Source organism: Equus asinus, chromosome 10 (assembly GCF_041296235.1).
Source record: "Equus asinus isolate D_3611 breed Donkey chromosome 10, EquAss-T2T_v2, whole genome shotgun sequence".
Taxonomy (NCBI): domain Eukaryota; kingdom Metazoa; phylum Chordata; class Mammalia; order Perissodactyla; family Equidae; genus Equus; species Equus asinus.
This window is the reverse complement of record NC_091799.1, coordinates 23,239,136-23,255,662: the sequence shown is the minus strand read 5'-3', so window position 1 is coordinate 23,255,662 and position 16,527 is coordinate 23,239,136. Positions and strand designations below refer to the sequence as shown.

General features: G+C 51.3%; 1 long non-coding RNA gene across 1 annotated transcript; it reads left to right on the top strand.

Annotated features, from left to right (window-relative positions):
* Positions 1-8,475: 8,475 nt before the first annotated feature.
* Positions 8,476-16,325, top strand: LOC139046460 (uncharacterized). The gene is made up of 3 exons (XR_011506557.1): positions 8,476-14,104; positions 15,179-15,301; positions 15,773-16,325. It is a non-coding gene; the product is annotated as an uncharacterized lncRNA (long non-coding RNA).
* The last annotated feature ends 202 nt before the right edge of the window (positions 16,326-16,527 follow it).

The window sequence follows — 16,527 nt, the reverse complement described above, 5'->3', positions numbered from 1 at the left end:
GGTGGGGATGTATTTGCGGGAGGATCCCAATCTAATCAAGGCAGGAAAAGTAAAGGATTAGCAACACCACCTGATTCTGCCCAGCCCACCCCGGCCCACAGCACTGAGTTTAGCCGTTTAGGCCAGGAGGATGCTCTTGTCTCCATTGAAAGGAAAAGGAGAATCTTCACCATTTCCGTAGGGGCCCAGAGAGGTTAAGTGACTTACAGCAGTTCACACAGCAAAGTATCTATGAGGCAGAGGCCCTCCACCCACAGCCAGACGTCTCCTTCTGGAGAGAACCCCCTCCCTGAGTCCTGAAATTTTGGGGACCTGTCCTGGGGTGGCTTCACCCACTGGGCCAGGAGATTCTGATTATGGAGAAATGGCCTTCCCTCCACCCCTGCCCCTGCCCAGCCCGGGAACCCTACACCGGGGGTAATTGAGATCAGATGCGGCTGTGACCCACGGAATGCTCCCCGGGAACCTGGAAGCATTTATTGTCTGGAAGAGAATCCAGGGCCCGTTCTAGGCCCCCTCCCTCCCCGGCTGTCTCCTCCCCGGGCGGCTGAAGGTGGATAGGGGCCCTGAGGAGCCTCTGGTGCTGGCCAGGGTTGGGCAGCCAGCCTTGATGAATCCGCTGCTGAAAGCACCTTCCTGGCTTCCTCCTTCCTGGGGATACGGTTACAGGGGGCCAGACTTCCTGTCAAGCCCGCCCAGCTCTGCAGGGTGGGTCTGCAGCTCTCCAGGCCTGCAGCTCTGCCACCACTACACCCCCCTGAGCTGGGACTTCAGCAGCCCCATCTCATTCAGGGATCAGCTCAAATGTCACCTCCTCAGGGAGGCCCTCCCTGACCACCCTATATGAGCTAGCCCACCTACCGGCAGTCTCTCCCTCTCCCTCTGTGTAATGTTCTTCATATCACTTATCGCTAGTTGGTTGGTTCTTTATTTTTGTTATAAGAATGTTTATTTCCTGACTGTCCTGTACCCCCAGGAATGTGAGCCCTGTGAGGGCAGGGACTTTGTTTTGTCACTGCTGTATCCCGGAGCCTGCAACTGTGCCTGGCACTCAGTAGGTGCTCAGTAAATACCAACTGGATGAACAAAGCAATGGGTGAGGCCCCACCTTTGGCCTCTGACGTCAGAGCTGCTCCGAACTGGGATTTACCATCTCTGATCTCCACCCTCTGGTTAATCCCGCCTCCTCTGCCTTGATTTCACGTGTCTGGTGTAAAACTCTGGTCTGATGCGCACTCTTCAGCCTGCATTTTACTGCCTCAGGCTCTCAACTGGGAGCTCCTCTGACCTCACATCTCTGATCCCTCTTCTTTGCCCTCATTTCTCCAGCCTCTGCTGTGTGGCTTTAGGCAGGTCTCTTGCCCTTCCTGAGCCAGCAGAGTTCTTCTTCAAACAAAAGCTTACCTGGGAAGCCCAGTGTATGACAGATAAAAGGGCGCAAGGCAGGAAGGGGGCCTGACTCTTGAGTGCCTGGCTTTTCCTGCGTCCCCTAGTGTTGTCCCCAAAACACCTTTGAAGATCCCTACAGCTGAAGAGCATAGTTTGAAAACCCTGGATTCGATGATTTCTCAGTCTCTTTTAGCTCCGTAATTCCACAATGCCATTACTTAGAGGTCTGGTCTTAAGCGTTCACTTGGCCATCGTTCACTCTTTTATCAAACATTATTAATGGCTCACAGTCGTGTGCCAGGCTTCCATCGAATCCCTGTTTTCCAGTTTCCTGTGTTCGATTTCTGGTCCCCTTTCCTCATTCGACAAGCAGTCCAGGAGCGTGTTTCACATGCCAGGGCTATGAAATCTCAGAGAACCTGGGCAGGGCGGCTGCTGGCCAATACCACCTTTGCGTGACTTAGGGAGAGGCGCTGTCTTCTGGGCGGATACAGCCTTGCTTCTGGACCCGAGCTTGACCATCAGGAAGTGCCCTTGAGTGAAGAAAAAGGTCACTATCTTCTTGGCAGACAAAGCCCCACATCTGGGTGCAGGCTGGCTGGATTTCAGACCCCTGGTGTAGTGCCTTAAAATTAAAAAACATTGTTGAGCAAGAGTCTGCTCATTTTCGTTTTGCACTGGGCCCTGCAAATTATATAGCCAGACCTGATTTTGCACACAGCCCCGTTAGATGATAGCAGCCTCCATTATACAGAGGGGAAAGGTGAGGCCCAGGGAAGGTGAACCATCTCTCAGTGTGGCTCAGGGAGGCCTGGTGGGGCAGAGGCTGGTCTGCCAGCAACCAGCGGGGTGAGACTGGGCACACTCGACTATGGGGGAATGGGGCATGGTCCCCACCTGCAGGCGCTCAGGAGCGCTCAGGAGCGGAGGGGAGAGACGCCCGCAGGCATATTTAGAACCTGAGATCTGGGGAGCCAGAGGAAGTGCTGTTGGCTTGTTGGAAGCCCCCGGCCACAGCAGGTGCTCTGTGACTGAGGTGTGGGGCAGTGTGGGCGAAGGAGTGACTCTTTCACTGGGGGCTTCGGAGAAAGCTTCTCGGAGTTGGTGAGAAAGGACCTGACATTAAGGGATGAGGAGAGTTTGAATCAGGAGGGGAGGGGAAAGCCGCTCCCCAAGGGTAAGTTCAGCATGGGCAAAGACAGAGAAACTAGAAGAGTGGGGTCTGGATGGGAGAGTAGGGGTGGGGGCGTAGTGTGGAAGGTACTGGAAAGGTAGGGAGTGAGGGCCTTGAATGCCAGGGTGAGGAGTCTGTGTTTTATCCTCTGTGTGGGCTTGGGAGGGTCCCCAACCTGCACGCCAGCTAGAGCAGATCCATGTAAATCTGATCTTTGTTTCATTCATGGGGGTAGGGGGGGCACTTAGGATTTTGTTTGTAAAAAACATGTTTCCTCTACAAAAATGTTTGAAAGCCACAGCTATTAGGGGTGGAAAGCCAGAAAAGGGGTTAAAAGTCCCCCTGCCAGCTTCTGGCCCCCTGGCAGGGCCTGCACTCTCTATAGGGGAGAAACCTGAGTCTCCAAGAGAGGCTCAGGCTCTGGGTCTCAGGCAGTATCTGGGGCCCAAGACTCCTGCATCCTACATCGGGGCTCTTTTGATGGGGTACCTGAAGGTACTTGCATTCTCAGGCCCCTGTGTGAGACCCCGGCTCGCTTTCTGAGGTCTCCCCGTGAGTCTGCATCCCCAGCTGTTGCCCTTTTTCCTCGGCCAGCCAACCTTCCTGGAAAAAGGCGGCCTATGCTGCCACCTGGTGGCAAGGCTGAAGTAGTGAGGGTGCCACTTCCTGGCTCTGGAGCTGACTGCACTCTCCTGGTCCAGAAGAGGGACCTTGCGCCCTTGGGTAAGGGCGGCCCTGATCTGAGATACTGACCACTTTGAGACTCTGGGACCATTAATGGTGGTATAACCCACCCCGAGTCTATTCTTGCTCTGTCTTCCCCTGTCCCAAGGACTTAGCACCCTAATTGTCTAACACTCTCAGCTCCTCCTACTCCATTATGTCCTAAATCCAGTCTGTCCCCAGGTCCTGTCAAATCTCCCTTTTAGGTACTGGAACTTGTTCATTGCTCTCCATCCCCAAGACCACGGCTCAGGTCCAGATCCCACTATCCTCATGTGGTCTGCTGCAGTAGCCTCACAAATTTGGTCTTTTCCCCTCTCGGGCCCATTTGCAATCCACTCTCTGTCCTGCATCCAGAGGGATCTTGCTACAACCCACAGCTACTCACATCACTCCCTGCTTAAAACCATCAATGGCTCCCCATTGACCCCAGGACAAAGCTCAGCCTTTTACCTGGGAACCCCTTGGGGACTGTCCCTGCAAACCCCCTAGCTCCACCTCTCTTGGTCACCTCCCTACCTCTCCTGGTTGGGAGGGCAGCCTAGCACAGTGGTTACAGGCACCGACGCTAGTGCCTGCACACCTGGTTTCAAATTTCTCTTGTCATTTGCCAAATGTGCGACCCCAGTCAGGTTATTTAACTCAGTTTCCCAATCTCTAAAACAGGATGGATGGTAATAGTACCTACTTCAGAGGGTTATTGTGAAGATAAAATGAAGGATCATGGATGAAGCTGCTATAAGTTGAGGTCAACTACAAGGTTAGAGGGCACAGCCTGCACACGAGACCGCCCTTGCTTCTGACACCACCTGCAAGTTCCGGAGGTGCCCCAAACTGCCTTCAGGTTTGATAATTCACTGGAAAGACTCACAAAACTCACTGAAAGCTCTTATACTCCCCGTTATGGTTTATTATTGGGAAAGGATACAGATGAAGATCTGCCAGAGGAAGGGTAGAGTTACACAGGTCACACAGCAAGCGAGGGCTGAGGTGGGACTGGCGCCCATTGGAGGAACTTGCACGCATAGCCGCTTGAAGCAATCATGCTGCCAGGAAGCGTGCTTGCAGTCAGCCCATCTCAGAGGGGTCATGGGGCAGACGAAGTGACCTTTGTGTGCGGCCCTGGAGGCAGCAGCAGGGCCAGCGGGGAAGCCAGGGGAGCAGATTTCAGTTTGATGTGTCCAAAGACCTTCCAAGAATGAAGATGCTTGTGGGATGGGTGTGAATGAGCTCCAGCCCTGCAAGGTCTGCCACAGCCATGGGGACCTGGCCCGTCTGGAGGTCCAGGCGGGGCTGGAGAGGGGGTGGAAGCAGGGGCTCAGATCCCCTCTCCCTGTCTGCCTCCAGCTCTGCTGGGCCCAGGGCGGGGTCGGGAGAGGGGTGCTGGGGAAAGGGGAAGGAAGGGCCAGCTCAGGTGGAGGTCAGCAGAGGAGGAGCAGGAGGGCTCTGCCTTCCCAAGGCCTCTGGGAAGGAGCTGGGCTTCAGGCCGAGCTGTGGGTTCTAAGGAACAGATCCATTCCAGGGTGGGGACAATTCATGCAAGGAGTGAACTGCTTGAATCTGGCCTCTCGGGCAGATGGGGCAGGCTCAGGGCCCCGAAAGAACTACAACCAGAGAGCCTGCTGGGGAAGGACCCAGGTCAAGGGCCAGAAGCCCTGGATTCCAGCAGCTTCTCTACTGTGTGTTCTTGGGCAAATTCCTTCCCTATCTGGGCCGTTGTCTCCTGATCTGTTACATGGAGATTTGGGCCCAATAACTTGAGGCCCTTCTCCAGAGAGGCAGGAAGCAGGGGCTGGAGAAGGGGTGGGCGGTACTGGAGATCAGGACAGGACTGGTCTCGGGCATCTGTCCATGGGCCTAGAAACTAGTTCCTCCCCCACCCCACCCCCTCCCAGCTTCTCCTCTGTCCACCACACAGACCACAGCCTTCTCTTCTCCTTTCTATTTTCAGACATCCTAGAGTTCTGAGGAAGGCCCAGGCTGGCGCCTGCCCAGGAACTCTGGGCTGCTGAGGGAGGCATCTCCAGAGCAGTTAGCCAGTTTGATGGGCAATAAGTCACGGGCTTAGGAGGAGACAGCTGGGGCCTCACTCTGGGCTGGAGAAGGGCCTGGCCCTGGCCCAGCCCAGACTGACCAGGAGGCTGGTGGTGGGTAGAGAAAGAAGGAATGCAGTCCTGGCCCTTGGCCGAAGGCTCACCCTGACCAAGACCAGGACAGTCTTGGGGGCCGTGCCTGGCTGGGCAGGGAGCCTGCAGCCAAGGGCTCCATGGCTGGATTCTGGATTCAGTCTGGCTAAAATGCCAGCCCTGTCCCACACAGGCAGGCGGCTCTATTGCAGGAGGCCAAACCCTGGCTTTCTCCTGTCCCCTGGGCCTGCAAGGGCTTCCCTCTTGTGCTCTCAGAATTGTGCTTCCATGACATGTTGGGTCCTGACCTCAAGAGGTGGGAAGGGTCAGGGTCAGTGGTGAATAACCCTCACCAGAGGGGTACCCAGAGTGCTTCTTGTCTCCCCCCCTCCCTGCCCCACAGAGAATACATTTTACTGTGAGAGAGCAGACAGACGGAGACAGGGAGGCCCTGCTCTGAGATGCTGGGGCCAGGCAGGTATTTCTCTTGGTAATGGACTTGGCTTCTGGAGGCAGGTGCTACTGCTCTTCCAGCCACCTCCCAGACACCCAGACCTTCCTGCTCCAGGTTCAGAGTCTGGAGTCTTCAGCTCAGGAAGGCCTCCTCCTCACTGCACGAACTCTGACCTTGGGCAAGCTCCCTACAGTCTGTGGGGCTCAGTTTCCCCATCCATAAAATGAGAAAATTGGCCTAAATTCCCTCCCAGCTCTGGTGTGTATCGTTCCGATTTCCTGATGGGCGAAACATTTTTAACTCCCGGGCTCAGGAGGCCTCAGGCCTGGTTTATCAGCCTCAGGGTGGTTCTCAGGCGGTGACTGTTGTTCTCCTGGGAGGGAAGAGGTGGAAGGGATGAAGCGATGGAGGCATCTCTGTTCAGCAGAGATAACTCCCCAGCCAGAGGTTGGAACATGAAGCAGATTGTGCCAGAAATAGAGACAGAGATGGAGAGGGACAGAGTCAGCAGGAGGGAGATAGCAACTCAGAGATACTGAAAGAGGAAGAGAGCATCCAAGACAGAGATGAAGAGACAGGGCCACCACAGACAGAGGAAGAGATAACAGACTGCCAGGGAGAGAGAAAGAGAGAAACAGAGAGATGAGACCCAGACTGAGCGATAAAGGCAGGAAAAGGAGGGCGGGACCAGAATACAGTAGAATGAGACTAGTTGGATGGGGCAGAAAAGCCAGCAACTGAGCCTTCTGCTCTCTGGGGGTCAAGCTAGATCCTGCTTTTGCCTGCAAGGTGCCTGGGTCTGGTGATCCTTCTTCTGCTCATCAAATTTCCTCTGGGACTGGGACCCTCCTGCTCCACAACCTAAATGTCCTCCAGACCTCACCTCCCTGGGGGTAGTGTGTGCAGAGATGAGAGGCCGCACAGGCTTCCTGGCCTTGGGGTTTTGTTAAAGGGTAGGGGTAAATGGTGAGGAGTGAGAGATGAATGAAGGTTATTACCTTTAGGGGGATGTGGTTAGGGTTGGCAGAAAAGCAAGGAGGTGGAAAGTTCAAAGAAAAATTTCCCCATCTTTCTTTAGCTCAGGCATTAACTCTGTGTCTCACTATTTAGGGAATGATAGGGAATCTGGCAGTGGGGGGAGGGTTCCAGGTACTTAGTGTTGGATGGAAGGAGGAGATACAAAAGGAGAAGAACTGAGCTGGGCAAGGATGGGTTTAGTTGAGTTGAAATATGTTGAACGTAGTTGGTTTGGTTGGGGTGGAGTGGAGTTGTGTTATGTCATGTTGGGGTGGGTTGGGTTGAATAAAATTTAGTTTTGTTGGATTGACTGGAGTTGGATTTGGGAGTGGAGCTGAGTTGAACTGATTTGACTTGAATTTAGTAGAGTTAAGCTGAGTTGGGTTGTGTTGAGAAAGGTTGGGTTGGGTTGAATGAAGTGGAGTTGAGTTTGATTGAATTGAGTTAGGTTGGATTTGAGTAGGTTGAGTGGAAATAAGCTGGGTTGACTTGAGTTGAATTTAGGAAGATTGAGGTGGGTTGAGTTGAGTTAATTAGGTTGAGTTGCTCTGGAGTAAGAAAGCTATAAGACTCCAAGAAGACAGGGGTAAGGAGGAGCCCAGATCCAGCATAATCCAAATTATGCTGCCAGGGAAGGAAGATGGAGTGAGATACCAACAAGGAGAGACCTGCTGAGGGGAGATGTCCAAGGCTGAGATCTAAACAGATCTTTGAGTCGGAGATGGTTTGGCAAACAAATGATCTGTTTCAGTGTTTCTCCGTCTTTTTACCACTCTACACTTCCACTGGTATGGAGGTTCAGTATGGCTGTGATTCGCATCTTGTGATGGGAAGAAGGGAATATTAGAATCTCATTTGCTCATTTGCATGTGCTCACATGTGTGTGTGTGTGTGTGTGTGTGTGTGTGGAAGGGGAGAGTAATTCGAAAAAATACCTAAAGGAGATTCTTAGATGCCTCCCAAGCTAGAGCATGCTCCAGGTGAGAATCAATATCCCACAGAATCTTTTTTATTCCCCAAATTTATTAAAATGTATTTGACATGTTACAGTGTGTAAGTTTAAGGTGTACAATGTGATGATTTGATACACATATATATTGCAAAATGATTACCACAACGTTAGGTAACACATCCATTACCTCACAGTTACCTTTTATGTGTGTGTTGAGAACATTTAAGATCTACTCTCTTAGCAACTTTCAAGTATACGATATGGTACTATTAACAATAGTCCCCGTGCTGTATATTTGATCCTCAGAACTTTCTCATCTCAGAGTTGGAAGTTTGTCCACTTTGACCACCATCACCCATTTTCTTTAACCCCCAGCCCCTGGCAACCACCAATCTACCCTTTCTATGTGTTCAGTGTTTTTAGATTCCACATATAAGTGAGATCATATAGTATTTGTCCTTCTGTGTCTGACATTTCACTTAGTGTAATGCTCTCAGTTGGGCATTATAATATATATGTATATATATCATACGATGTATAATATATAATGCCCAATGTTGTCACAAATGGCAGGATTTCCTTCTTTTTTTATGGCTGAATAATACTCCATTGTGTATATGTAAACCCATAGAATCTTAAATCCTGCAGCGAAGGAGTTCTGTTTGGGCAAACCCCTGGAATGAAGATCTTTTAAGGAGAATGAAAGAGGTGAGCAAAGGTCAGAGGTTTCCTCTTGTAGTCTCTTAGCCCAATTCTTGGAAGGCAGCCTTTGAGGAAAAGGAAATGTAGTATTTATTGAGTACCTACTATATGCTAAGTATTTTCACATCCATCAGTCTATTAAACACTCACGAAATCCCTCCATTATATAATGGAGAAACTGTGGCCCAAGGAATTTAAGCAACATGGTAAAGGTGACACAGCTAGTGTGATGTAAGCCCAGGTCAGTATGTCTCTAAAGTCCATATGTTTTCCTTTATGCCAAGAGAGCGAGGGAACTTCTAAAGGGCTTGGATGAGCAAAGGAGGTGAGAGGGAGTGAGGAACAAGAGCAGAGGTGCGGGTTATACTGGGACTGAGAGTGAGGGTCAGAGGAGGTTGGGCTGGGAGAGACAAGGTGGATTGAAGGGTCGGAGAAAAGGTGAGAAGCTAAGGGAGTGGGCAGCCCAGAGATGAACATGTTACTCAAAGCCTGGTCATGGAACCTGTAGGCTCAGCTAGGCAGCAGGGACAGGCGCTGGCCTGTGGGCCTTCAGCATTTGGGAATTGGGATCCTCCTAAGGATCTGGGCAGGTGGGAGCTTGCAAGGAGGTTCCCAGCACTCCTTCTCCATCCTTTGTGTTCTTTTCCTCTGAGGCTCACCGCATGGTCTGAGAGCTCCTTGAGAGCAGAGGTCTCCAGCAGCCTGTCTGGAGGTTGGCCAAGATGCCATCTCACAAGTATTTGCAGGATGGGTGGGGTGGAATTGAAAGGAATCACAGAGCAGTGAGGTCACTCCTGTGTGTTGGGTGCTGCATGCCCCAAGGAGACACCCAGTTCCTATCCTGAGGGTGACCTCGGGCAGGGATTCAGGTTTGGCAGTTCTGGGGTGCCCACAGAGCCAGCACTCCTCTTCTCAGAGAGTGGGAAGCTGTGGGCAGGCAGCTGACCAGTCCTCATTCACCACTCAGTTAATTCTTGTGGTTCTGTGGTCCTGGCTGCATGGCTGCGCCTCCTCCTTCCCCAGTCCCTTGGTGACTGACACATACGTCCCACATAGCACTGGGTGGCTCCAGGAGAGAGCCCTGGGTTGGATGGAGGGGAGATTGGTTCTTTACCAGCTGTGGGATCAGGGCAGTCCCTCCCTTACCAGGTTGTGAGAGGTCAGAATCCCTGCAGATCCTTCCTTCATTAATTCTTGGCTTAAAAATGTTTATTTGCAGGGGATGGAAAATGCAGAGAAGGCAGAGTCTGAAATTCTGGAGCTGCAGTTGAATAACCAGAAGACCCTAGCCAAGTCACTTCACCTCTCTGAGCCTCAGTTTCCTCATCTGTAAAATGGGCGTGAGGTTCTCTTACAGGGTAATGGAGATGGTCAAATGAGAAAAGAAACATGAAAGTGTTAGTAAACTGTAAACTCCTGATTATGTATGTGTGTGTGTATAAACGATAGTCATTCATTTATTGGCTCATTTATTTAAGCAACACTGATACAGTGTTTATTAAGCATCAGTCAATGTCCTCAGTACCAACCCTAGGAGGATTGTACCAGTATTGTCCCATTTTACAGATAAGGAAACTGAGGCACAGAGGGTTAAATAACTTGCTCAATGCCATCCAGTGAGTAATAAGTAGAGCTGGGATTTGCGTCTAGTCCTGTTTGACTCTAGAGTATTTCACTCATTCATTCATTTGTCAAACATTTGCTAAGTGCTTTCTCTATGTCAGGCCCTGGACCCACAGAAAGGAATCAGACTTGATCAGCGTGGTGTTGTGGTTCTCATCCAGGGGCAGAGGTAGCCTCCTGCAGTGGGTAGCTGGGAAGTGCATGGGGCAATTTTGGGTTGTTGCCAGGATTGAGCTTACTATTAGTCAGCTAAACTTCCTGCTCTGTGTGGGGTAATCCCACACAAAATGTCAATAGCGCCCCATTGAGAAACCATTCAAAAAAAATAGCACAGGGTTTGGAGTCATTCCAGACCTGGATTGAATCCCAGCCCTGCCACTCTAAGACTGCTTGACTTGGACAAGCAGCTTCACCACTCTGAGCCTCAGCTTCCACCTCCGAGAAACATGGTTGCAGAGACTGTCTGTGAAGTGCCCAGCAGTATCTGGCATGTGTCTTGGTTGTTCGACAGACACGAGCATCCTTTCCTGCTCAGGCAAATACCAGGAAGCACAGGGGGGCAGCAGTTTCGGATTCAAGCATCCTTCCAGACCCTTCTTCTTCCTTCTTGGGGAGGCTCTGGATGCCTGTGAGGCTCCAGACAGTCAGGAGCCCTCTCATCCCTCTTCTCTCCATCCAGGAGCACAGCCAGAGGCAAGAGAGCATCTCTTCCCACCAGCCCCAAGGCTTGAGGCAACAGCCACTTCACCTCTCTGAGCCGTGGCTTCCCTGTCTGCCAAATGGAGAAACGCAGCGCTGGGTGATATCAATTGTTTCTGCCTGCCCTGCGTCCCTTCCATCTTCTTTTGAAAACAGCACCCAGTTTTCTTTAGGGGAACATTCCTCTCCCATTCTCAGTTCACCTGGGCACATGGTCTGGGACTGGTCAGTCAGAATCAGGACATTCCATCCTCCTGGTCACAGCATTTGGTTCAGGAATGGGCACACGAGCTAAGCCAGAGCAATCAGAAGTGTCCAGGAGAGAGGCATGCTCTTTTCCTATGGGATTGGGGCACCAGGACGCTGTAAGCCTGGAGCTGCCCCTCCACCTGCCTCAGAGTGAAGCCAGCAAGAGGAAGAAACATCAGAGAGAGAGAGAACTTGACACCTGGATGCTGCCATACCTGTTCCCAGTTTTCAGCTTGGCAGCCAACACTTCGCCTTCTTTTGCCAAAATCAGTTGGAATTGGTTGTCTGTCATTTGTAATGGAAGTAATCCTAATTTATTCAGGGGTTAAAAACACCTACGTTAAAAGATTGCTGTATGGATCAAAAGAGAAGATGATGTAAGGGAAAATGTTTTTCTAAACTGTATGTGGCTGAATGACGGTGAGTTATTAATCAGGCCCTAAAGCAGGAACACACATTCCACGAGTGATGAGTCAGTCCAGTTCTATCTGAGAGGCTCGAGAAAGCAGACTTTGAAGGTGCTTGCCTGAGCACTGAAGAGCTGTTTGGAAATGCGAATTCTTGCCCCCTAAATTTTCAGTTCACTGGGTGCATGTTTTCAAAGGAGGAGATGTCCTTGCGTTGGGGCACAACTCTTTCCTATGTGACTTGTTCCAAGGTTGGTCATTTTACAAGAGGCCATGGGACACAGAGGAAAGATCCTGGCCTGTTTGGGCAAGTCTCTGCCTCACTCTGAGTCTGTCACCTGAGGGACTGGATTGGACCTTCCAGTAGGGAGCTCCCAGCTCTGACCCGTTGTGGTCTTGAAATTCTCAGACCCTATCCTGGGACAAGGAAAGTCTGCTCACCTCTGGAGTCTGTAGCATATACTTGTTCCTGGATTCTCCCGAGAAGCCACACATCAAAACCACAGCCCACACCACAAAGAGACTCTGCGGTGTCTGGCAGACAATGGAGGTCGGCTGGCCCAATCTCCATTTCCAGTTCCCTGTTCTTTTCTGCTTAATCCCAAACTCAATCTCCCAATCTGCTTTGTAGCCAAGCGAGGTCACGTGACACAGTGCTGGTGAAAGAGATGTAGTGGAACTCTGCTGAGGCTGCCTCTTTGCTTCCTATCCTTTTCCTGCCTGAAACAATGGCTCGAGTATGCCGCACATTCTGAGGGTGATCGAGCAGAAAGATGGAGAGAGCCTGGTCTCCTGATGGCATTGTTGAGCAGCCGCAGAGGCCTGGGCTGCTGACCTCTGGACTTGTCATTTGAGAAGAATTCCCCCTCATTTTCTTGCATTTAGGCTTCCATGTTTGGGACTTGATATATGGAGCCAACTGCATTCCTGGTGCACTAGGCTAGCATTTGTCTGCAACCATTCTCTTTCGGTGTCTAGTACAAGTGTTTTCACCTCTAGGACCACACTGACAGAATTGGATTAATTATATAATTATTAATTATGATAATTCCAGCAGTAATAATCATTTTCCAAGTGCCTCCTGGATGCCAGGAATTGAGCTGAGTGGTAGTCTTATCCCCACAATGGTCCCAGGAAATAGATATTATTATTACCCTTATTTTCAGATGAGGAAACTGAGACTCAGAGATGACATATGACTGGCTCCAAGTCATACAGTTAGACTATTGAAGCTGGGCTCCAAATCCAGATCTGCCTGACTCCAAAACCCTGCTCCCTACTGCCGGCACACCTAATTCAACAGACTTATTTAACAAGTAGGGAAACTGAGGTCCAAGAGGGAGAGTGACTTGTTCAAGGTCACACAGTGAGTTCAAAGGGTTGTGTTACTAAAAGATCTTCTGGGCCGGCATTCCAGGGCTCTTTCTATGACATCCTGCTGCTCAGTGGATGAGGAGATTTGAAGGTCAGGCTCAGGTCGGGGGGCAGTGGGAGCTACTGAAGGTTCTGAGCAGAGTTAGGAGGGTATTTCACATACCAGAGGAGGGCCATGGAAACAGTTCCTCCTCCTTCAACTGTGGTAGAGGAGGAGGGGGACGCGGGGACTGACATTTTACAGCCCCAGCAACCTCTAGAGCAACTATTGTCCCTTAGCAAGACAGTGGTTCTTTCCCTGGCTTCTCCTCCTCTGTCAGAGGCAGCTGGGCCCCCAGATCCCAGGAGCCCATGTCTCATGCTCTGCAGATTACGCTGCTGGTGGGGGCAGGCGGGGGAGGATGCCAGTGGCATGACCACTAGGCCATTCTGTGCCAATCAGATGGTGTCAACTGCCTAGTGGTGAGGTCTGTAGGTCAGGAGACCCTGCAAAGGAAACTCTCCAGATGAGCCTGGAGACTCTCTTCTTGCCAATGTCCTGCTTGTTTATCTGCCTTCTTGACCTGCCTCTGCCAGAATTTGGGTGTTTGTTTTCAAGATTCAGGGTTTGGGATCCAAGAGAGCCAGGGATGGAGTGTAGCAAGAAGTTAAGCTTGTAGATGTTGACATGAAACAGACCAGGGCTCAGATTCCAGCTCTACCACCTACTAGCCCATGGCCTTTACCAGGTCAGTTTTCCTGTTTACAAAAATGGGGACAAGAAGAGAATCTATCTCATGAAACTGTTATGAGTAATAAAAGAGATGATGCACCAAAACCCCTTAGTATAATGTCTGCCACATAGCCAGTGTTCCAGCGGTGGTCATAACTCCTTCTCCTCTTCCTCCTCACTGCACGGTCTAGGGAAATCTTTGAGCCTCAGTTTCCTGTTTTGCATAATAGAGATAATGATACCTTCCTTCCTCTTGGAACCGTTGTGAGGATTTCGATGAGAAAGAGATGTAAAAACATTTTGTGAGTCTCAGTTCTTAGCTTGTCAGCTGAACTATGTGGCTTACATTGGCCCCCTACCCCACCCCTAGCTGACCACAGTTCGTTTGTTTCCTCTTAACTAACTCCAAACACTGGCTGGCTATTCTGGGGCTCTGTACGTGGCATACCAGAACAAAGGGATTGGACCTTGAAATCTTGTCCATCTTAGTTGTGCAACCTTAGGTAAGTCACTTCAGCTCTGCAGACCTTGGTTTCTTTCTCTGTAAAATGGAGGTGGCAATACTTTATAGGGCTGTTGAGAAAATTACATGTGATAGTGCATATAAAATGCACAGCACTTTGCCTGGCACATAGTAGATACTTGAAATTTTAGCAATTATTGTTATTACCACCAATGCCTAACTCTAGCCTGGTACTGAGTAGGGAAAGAGGAAGAGGAAGAGAACTTTGTATGAAACCGTTCTGCTTGGGTAGTGAATGGAAGGGAGAGCAGGTGGGGAATTAACACTGAGCTCCTACTGGAGGCTGGGCATGCTCGTATAGACCTTATTTTGTCCTCCCAATAACTCTTACAAGAATGGAATTGTGAACCTCATTTTACAGATGGGGAAACTGAGGCCCAAGAGGGGCAGTTGGCTGCCTAAGGTCACACCGAGAGCTGGTCAGGAGTGGCGGGGGCTGGGATTTGAAGAGATGTTGGGTTAACTTCAGAGCTTTCCTGCCTGGCTGTGAAGCTGCCTCCAGAGGTGGGGCTGGGTGGGGCTGGGTCCCTGAGTGATTCAGGTGAGAGTCAGCTCTGGATTTCCAAATAGTGGGTGAGACCCAGCAAGGCTGAGACCTTTTGAGGGGCATTAAATTCCAGGCCCTAACTAGGGCCTCTGGTAGGATTGCCAGGAGGGCATGTGATTGGTGTGGAGCCAGGGGTGGGAGTATGCAGAGAGAGAAAACCCACCCCATGTCAGCCATCGAGTATAGGGAAGAAGGTCCTTGCTGCCTTGGCTGGGAGGGGCTCAGGCCCTAGGGTGGAGCTGGACCTGTGAGAGTGTTGGGGGTGCTGGCCAATGGGCCCAGCTGGGGGAGACAGGGAAACTGAGGCAGGGCACTGATACACTTCTGATGGTTGTCACATCAGCTGGATGGGGTGGCATTCACCTTAATGAGGCTGGCCCTGGACCCTCACTCACTAATAGAAGGTCTATATTTTTCATTCATTCAATCACTCATACAGACATTCATTTCTTCAATCAACCAGCATTTGCTGGACATCTATATGCCAGATCTTGCACTTGGCCCTAGGAATACAAGAGTGATCAAGATGCTCAAAGCCTAATAAGAGAGAAAGAGGGACAACGCAATCCACTGTGCTGCCTGTGGTGACCAGGGATGGCGCAGGAGTTTCCTCAGAGGACAGAAAGACGAGTAGGTGTTTCAGAGGAGGCTTCCCAGGGGACATTGGGGCTGGGCATTGCCCAACGAGTGGCAGGTCACCATCCTGAGGATTAGGAAAACCCCTTGATGTTGAGGCTGCAGGCTTGGAGTAGAGGGGCAGGGAAAGGTGTGCTGGGGCCCTTTCCCAGGGCTGGGGTGAGGGCTAGCCCGGACCTCTCCTCTGTGTATCCAGCTGCAGGCTGGACCCTACCGCTGAGATGAACCAAACACAGTGAGTCCAGATTCGAGTGCCATCTGCCCCAGCCAGCTCCCCATCCCTGGTTCCTTCCCTGGGTATTATCAGCAGCATCAAGCCAGAAACCTAGGTGTCCTCCTCAGCACCTCTCTTTCCCTAAAGCTCCAGGGCCCATTAGCCACCAAGCCCTGGCACTTTGTCAACCACCGTTTCTCTTGTCTTCCTCTCCTCTACTCCACCCTCCTGATGCGGTCTTATCCCTGGAGGATGGCACTAGCACCTGTCTGCCGTCTTGCCTCTGGCCTCTCCTTCATGGCATCCATCTCGGGATCTCCAGCACCAGTCACAGAGCCTGGCCACAGAGAGGGCTCAATCACTCCACGCTGGACCTGTTCTCAGAGACCATCTGGTTTGACCTCTGTATTATTCAAATGGGGAGCCAGAGGCCTGGAGAGGTGCAGAGACTTGTCTCAGGTCACCTATGGAAGAACTGAGACTTGAACTCAGTTCTCATGACTCCTAGCCTAAGGCTCTTTCTCCCATTGCCAGGGCCACACAAGTGCTTGCTCCTTTGAGTACAGGTGGGTGGCTTGGGAGAAGGAGTCAGCAGGAGGGACAGGTATGCTAACTTTGGGGCCCAAAGGAAGGGAGAACCCGGGAGTGGAAGATGGGGCCCCATCCAAGCCCTTTTCTTCTTTGTTCATCACCAGAAAGTCCCCTTTTCTTTGGGTAACTGGATGCCCAAATCTCCACCCTGATCCCATCTCTTTTGCTGATAATCCATGACTATGTCTTCTCGCCCTGTCTGGGGATTTACTAGGAGGCCCTGGATCTGGGGTGGGGGGGGTGGGGGGGGGGCGGAAGGCGGAAGCTTGTCCTAGCACCCCAGGGCCCCAGGCCCTCTGTCTGCCCCACGCCCTCCCCAGGTCTGCCTTGGCTTGCTCTGACTCCCTGGGGCAGCTGGCTTTTGTCCTAGTGGAGCATGGGAACAGCTCAGGTGGGGATGTAGGAGGGGCTCCCA